Here is a 7,402-nt window from a genome sequence, read left to right as displayed (position 1 = left end):
GCCAAAGGCTATTTTCTCTTTTAACATCGTTTTTAAGACTAGTCATTGATCTTAATGACATCCCTAGACTACTGTAGGCTGTAATGCAGTAAGGCATGTTTTAATGTAACGTTTAGCTGTCTTGAGAAAAAATGATATCCACCTGTTATTTTTAGCCTTCTGTTTATAAAGAAATGTGCTTAAACACTTAATTTTACAGGCCTATTTCAGCTGGTATTTATTTTATATTAACTATGAAATCATGTGGTAACATTGGGCACTTTTGATGTTTTTATTCACCTCTTCGAAATGGTAGTCTACGTAGTCAGCTTGTTTCAAATAATCAATGAACCCTTCCCAAAAAACTAAATCCTTGATTATCATTATAAAAATGTTAATATCAAGACATTAAAAATAGATAAAGCCTAACCTAATTTGCCGCCTGTGTTGAATCCTCCACCCTCCATTTTCTCCACTACCATAATTCCCTGGCCTAGGCTTGATGTTTGTCATTGGGGTTGGTTGGCCGTTGCACAGCCAGTGATCGAAGCCCTAATGCAATTGACTACCTGCTGTTGGCTGACATTAATAAAGATGGAACACGTAGAGGAAATTAAAGGCTTACTTTCCTATTTGTAATGAGATCTTATCCATCACACTCTGCTCTTTAACCCCTGCACAGTGTTCCATCGAAACATTCCAATTAGAGCTAAATCAGCCCCTATGCCGGGCTCTTTCTCCAACCTCACTCCTCTCTGTCTCTCTCTTTCTCCACCCTCACTCCTCTCTCTCTTTCTCTACCCTCACTCATCTCTGTCTCACTCTCTCTCTACCCTCACTCCTCTCAGTCTCTCTCTTTCTCCACCCTCACTCCTCTCTCTCTTTCACTACCCTCACTCATCTCTGTCTCTCTCTCTCTACCCTCACTTCTCTCAGTCTCTCTCTTTCTCCACCCTCACTTCTCTCAGTCTCTCTCTTTCTCCAACCTCACTCCTCTCAGTCTCTCTCTTTCTCCACCCTCACTCCTCTCTGTCTCTCTCTTTCTCCACCCTCACTCCTCTCTGTCTCTCTCTTTCTCCACCCTCACTCCTCTCTGTCTCTCTCTTTCTCTACCCTCACTCATCTCTGTCTCACTCTCTCTCCACCCTCACTCCTCTCAGTCTCTCTCTTTCTCCACCCTCACTCCTCTCTGTCTCTCTCATCTCTGTCTCTACCCTCACTTCTCTCACTCTCTCTTTCTCCACCTCTTCTCTCAGTCTCTCTCTTTCTCCACCCTCACTCCTCTCAGTCTCTCTCTTCTCCACCCTCACCCTCTCTGTCTCTCTCTTTCTCCACCCTCACTCTCTGTCTCTCTCTTTCTCTACCCTCACTCCTCTCAGTCTCTCTCTTCTCCACCCTCACTCCTCTCAGTCTCTCTTTCTCCACCCTCACTCTCTCAGTCTCTCTCTCTCTCCCCTCACTCCTCTCAGTCTCTCTCCTCTCTCTCTCTACCCTCACTCCTCTCAGTCTCTCTTTCTCTACCCTCACTCCTCTCAGTCTCTCTTTCTCCACCCTCACTCCTCTCAGTCTCTCTCTTTCTCCACCTCACTCACTCCTCTCAGTCTCTCTCCCTTTCTCTCTACCCTCACTCCTCTCAGTCTCTCTCTTTCTCCACCCTCACCTCTCAGTCTCTGTCTTTCTCCAACCTCACTCTCTCTGTCCCTCACTCCTCTCTGTCTCTCTCTTTCTCCACCCTCACTCATCTCTGTCTCACTCTCTCTCTACCCTCACTCCTCTCAGTCTCTCTCTTTCTCCACCCTCACTCATCTCTGTCTCACTCTCTCTCTACCCTCACTCCTCTCAGTCTCTCTCTTTCTCCACCCTCACTCCTCTCAGTCTCTCTCTTTCTCCACCCTCACTCCTCTCAGTCTCTCTCTTTCTCCAACCTCACTCCTCTCTGTCTCTCTCTTTCTCTACCATCACTCCTCTCTGCCTCTCTATTTCTCTACCCTCACTCCTCTCTGTCTCTCTCCTTCTCCACCCTCACTCCTCTCTGTCTCCCTTTCTCTACCCTCACTCCTCTCAGTCTCTCTCTTTCTCCACCCTCACTCCTCTCTGTCTCTCTCTTTCTCCACCCTCACTCCTCTCAGTCTCTCTCTTTCTCTACCCTCACTCCTCTCTGTCTCTCTCTTTCTCCACCCTCACTCCTCTCTCTCTCTACCCTCACTCCTCTCAGTCTCTCTCTTTCTCCACCCTCACTCCTCTCTGTCTCTCTCACTCTCTCTCTACCCTCACTCCTCTCTGTCTCTCTCTTTCTCCACCCTCACTCATCTCTGTCTCACTCTCTCTCTACCCTCACTCCTCTCAGTCTCTCTCTTTCTCCACCCTCACTCATCTCTCTCTCTACCCTCACTCCTATCAGTCTCTCTCTTTCTCCACCCTCACTCCTCTCAGTCTCTCTCTTTCTCCAACCTCACTCCTCTCTGTCTCTCTCTCTCTCTCTACCCTCCCTCCGCTCTGTCACTCTCTTTCTCTACCCTCACTCCTCAACTCTCCCTCTCTCCCCTCGCCCTCTGCCCTCCTGTACACACTCTATTCCCTTTCTAGTTCCCTCTTCCACTCCCTTTCTTCCCATTTCTCATCCCATTTCTCATCCCATACCTCATCCCATACCTCATCCCCTACCTCATCCCCTACATCATCCCCTTGTTGCTATTACTCAACCTGTTTTTCGTCAGGTCCTCTCTCTACCAAAACAATGGTTAAAACCGTGTGTGTGTGTGTGTGTGTGTGTGTGTGTGTGTGTGTGTGTGTGTGTGTGTGTGTGTGGGATCATGGGCAGAATGAGCTACCGTGGTGTAGTGCTGTGAAGCAGCACTTCCCTGTTCTCAGTAAAGGTGTGTTTTAAACCCCCTACGGTAGAGTGGTTCCAGTGGAGGCATTCCTGGAACCTGTTATGATGGGTCACGTCCCAAGTGACACCCTATTCCCTATTACATAGTGCAGTAATTTTGACCAGAGCCTTAGGCCCTGTTCAAAAGTATTGCACTAAATAGGGAATTGGGTGCCATTCTGGACACAGACATGGTATTATCTATTATTAATGAATGTGTTTCCTCACACTGATGTGACAGATCAGCTCTCCTCCTGTAGTCTGTGATGCTCTCCTCTCTGCCTGCCTGTTCACCATGCTTCCATGCCTCTAGGGCTCTGTGGTCCAGGAAAAACAACCTCCAGGACCATGTCTTCATCCAAAATGGCACCCTACTGCCTATATAGTGCACTACGCTTGACCAGGGCCCACAGGGCCCAAAGTAGTGCACTAAACATTTGGGATGCTACCCATGACTGACTTGGATTTAGGTTCCAGGAACACAGGCGTGTCTATCTATCTATGCTGCAGTGCCATGATGATACAAATGTTACACAAGTAGTAAATAGCACTCATTCTCAGAATATGTTTGCATCCCAAATGGCACCTTATTCCCTTCATAGTGCCCTACATTTGACCAGGGCCCATAGGGTTCTAAATAGGGAATAGGCTGGCATTTGGGATGCATTTGGATTGCGTTTGGGTGTGGTGCTATGACTTCCAATAGTGTCCACAAGGGGGCAGTGGCTGTACAGTAGACTTGGTGGGGCATGAAGGACGGTAACTGGCTCGCTTCCATCTAGGTTGGATAGGGTTAAAACTTCATGTGTAGAAAAAGTCTATGGGACATTATATCAATTTGCATTACACTCTATGGCACGGCAAGGCAGTGCTGTACGGTCTTCTCCTGATGGAGTTTTCAGTGCTTTGTTCCTCTAGCCTATCATCTAAACTAGGATAGATACTGCAGAAGACCAAGCCGTGGAGATGAGGAAAGGGAGAAGTGCCTTATAATGAAAAAGGGTTTTAAACTTAATACATGTCGGAATTTTCAAGGAAAGAAGTCTCCAGATGGGTTTTGACATTGCTTGTATGTAGAGAGGAGAGACATTTTATTGAATTCTAATGCTCTCTCTGGTCTATAGGATACTTTGGTATGGCAGTTTCTACATACTGCTCTTTCTCTCTCTCTCTCTCTCTCTCTCTCTCTCTCTCTCTCTCTCTCTCTCTCTCTCTCTCTTTATCCATTTTTGGAGGCCGGCTGGATTGTCAATCTGGCATCTCTAAAGTCTTGTTCACACTGCAGGCCTTTTTCAGTTTGGTATTTCAAGTCCGTTTTGGAATACTGACTGTCCAAACAGCAAGTTGCAAGTGACCAAATCAGATTTGTGCATGTTCAGACATCAGTCATTTACTAACATGGCTACGCTAGTTGTCATAGTAACGACGGGTGTGTGCTCAGTGGTCTACGCTGATTGGTCGTGGTGCACATGCTTCCTATCCCTCAGAAGATATCAGATTTGGATCTGATTTCAAACCACTTACGAAGGCTTGAATTATCCGATTCCATGTGCTTTGTGGCTGTTCAGACAGCAGGAAAAATAAAAGTTTTGAATCAATATGCAAAAAAATAGGACTGTATCTCCATATGATAATGGAGAATTGACTATTTACTGTCCATGGAACATCTCCCTCCGCTTGCCAGACATGGCCACTGTGGCACATGGAGTCAGTGTGTGTCGAGTCTAAACTCTTAGAAAAAAGGGTTCCAAAGGGTTTCTTCGGCTGGCCCCATAGTACAGGATGGGCAACTTTGATAGGGGTAGGGCCCACAAAATGTTTTAACTCATCATGAGGAGCCACAGTGCCTCGTGGGTCTGTGTACCCACATCCACATTTTGAAATTGCACCTTGTGTATTCTATTATTCTAACTCTCAACAGTAAGTTGAGACCCCAACTGAGTTCCTAAAAAAAAAATATATATATATATAATAATGAATGTATGATTTTTTTTGGGGGGGTTGAAATTAGTCCATGGGTATACAAAAGATGGGCCGGCCCACGGGCCACCATTTGCCCATCCCTGCCTTAGGAGAACCCTTTTTGGTTCCAGGTAGAACCCTTTTAGGTTCCATGTAAAACCCTCTGTGGAAAGGTGGATGGAACCCAAAAGTGTTTTAGCTGGAACCAAAATGGTTCTACCCGGAACCATAAAAGGTTCTTCAAAGTGTTCTTCTATAGGGACAGCCGAAGAACCGTTTTAGGTTCAAGATAGCCCCTTTTTTTCTACGACTGTATGTCAATGACCTGATAAAAGACAGAAGGCTTGTCCCTTTTCTCCCTGTGTGTCTGTCTGCAGCTCCTTCTGCTCTGCTCTGAATCACCATGGTTGAGTCCCAAATGGCACTCTATTCCCTATATAGTGCACAACTCATACGGGCCCTGGTCAAAAGTAGTGCACTATATGGGGAACAAGGTACCATTTGGGACTCAACCTCTGACATCCCGAAGGCTGAGACAACCTCCTATCTCTCTCCTCCTCCTCCTCATGGGTCTGCAGTAGATTATTGCTCTGCCTAAAAGGCTGAGGATATTGCTTTGCCTGACGGGCAAACTCTCTCTCTCTCTCTCTCTCTCTCTCTCTCTCTCTCTCTCTCCCTCTCTCCCTCTCTCTCCCCCTCCCCCAGGAGCACGGTAGTAACCTCCACTTGGGGCCAGCCCTGCCTTCTGCCTCTGCCACCACCACCGTTATTTCCCCGGGGACTTTTTGGAATCAAATTTCCAAAGACCCTCATTGGAGAAATTTGGTAAAATGTCACAGGGCACAACCCCCCGGGGTTGGATGGGAGGGGCTCATCGGCATAACACTGAGTAAACCAAAACACAGCAGGCTGGGATAGCTGAGGCCTGGGTAGCTTCGTTAAAACAGCAGCCCTCCCAGCTTTACAAGTACTAAACTCGACCCCAGGCTCTACAGCCCCCCTGCAACCCCCATGCTCCAATCATACACCTCCTCTCTCCGTGTGAGATTACAATCCCCTTGAGTTAAACTACATCTATGCTCGCTTCGAAGCAAATAACACTGAAACATGCGTGAGAGCACCAGCTGTTCCGGACAACTGTGTGATCATGCTCTCCGCAGCCAATGTGAGTAAGACTTTTAAACAGGCCAACATTTACAAGGCCGCAGGGCCAGACGGATTACCAGGACGTGTACTGCGAGCATGCGCAGTGTCTTCACTGACATTTTCAATTTCTTCCTGTCCGAATCTGTAATACCAACATATTTTATGCAGACCACCATAGTCTCTGTGCCCAAGAACACAAAGGTAACCTGCCTAGTCATGAAGTGCTTTGAAAGGCTGGTCATGGCTCACATCAACACCATTATCACAGAGACCCTAGACCCACTTCAATAGACCCACATATCGCCCTAACAGATCCACAGATGATGCAATCTCTATTGCACTCCACACTGCCCTTTCCCACCTGGGCAAAAGGAACACCTATGTGAGAATGCTATTCATCGACCAGAGCTCAACGTTCAACACCATAGTGCCCTCAAAACTCATCAATAAGCTAAGGACTCTAGGACTTAAAATCTCCCTCTGCAACTGGATCTTGAACTTCCTAAAGAGCCGCCCCCTAGGTGGTAAGGGTAGGTATAACAACACATCCTCCAAGCTGATCTTCAACACAGTGGCCCCTCAGGGGTGCGTGCTCAGCCCCCTCCTGTACTCCCTGTTCACTCACTGCACGGCCAGGCACGACTCCAACACCATCATTAAGTTTGCCGATGACACAACAGTTGTAGGCCTGATCACTGACAGCGACGGTGAATTCTATTAGCATGTCAAATGTGCGACACGAGCTGGTAGCATTCTGGATCATTGCTACTCAATGACTATCGCCCCGCTGCACTCACTTCTGTCATCATGAAGTGCTTTGAGAGACTAGTCAATGATCATATCACCTCCACCCTACCTGATACCCTAGACCCACTCCAATTTGCTTACCGCCCCAATAAGTCCACTGACGATGCAATCGCCATCACACTTCACACTGCCCTATCCCATCTGGACAAGAGGATTACCGATGTAAGAATGCTGTTCATTGACTTCAGCTCAGCATTTAACACTATAGTACCCTCCAAACTCATCACTAAGCTCGAGACCCTGGGTCTCAACCCCGCCCTGTGTAACTGGCTCCTGGACTTTCTGACTGGTCGCTCCCAGGTGGTGAAGGTAGGAAACAACTTCTCCACCCCACTAATCCTCAACACTGGGGCCCCACAAGGGTGCATTCTCAGCCATCTCCTGTACTCCCTGTTCACCCATGACTGCGTGTCCATGCACGCTTCCAACTCAATCATCAAGTTTTCAGACAACATTACAGTGGTAGGCTTGATTATCAACAACAATGAAACAGCCTACAGGGAGGAAGTGATGTCCTTCGGAGTGTGGCGTCAGGAAAATAACCTCTCACTCTACATCAACAAAACAAAGGACATGATCGTGGACTTCGGGAAACAGCAAAGGGAGAACCCCTATCCACATCGATGGGACAGTAGT

The sequence above is a fragment of the Oncorhynchus masou genome, chromosome 19 (assembly GCF_036934945.1).
Source record: "Oncorhynchus masou masou isolate Uvic2021 chromosome 19, UVic_Omas_1.1, whole genome shotgun sequence".
Lineage (NCBI taxonomy): Eukaryota > Metazoa > Chordata > Actinopteri > Salmoniformes > Salmonidae > Oncorhynchus > Oncorhynchus masou.
This window is presented reverse-complemented; position numbering follows the sequence as displayed.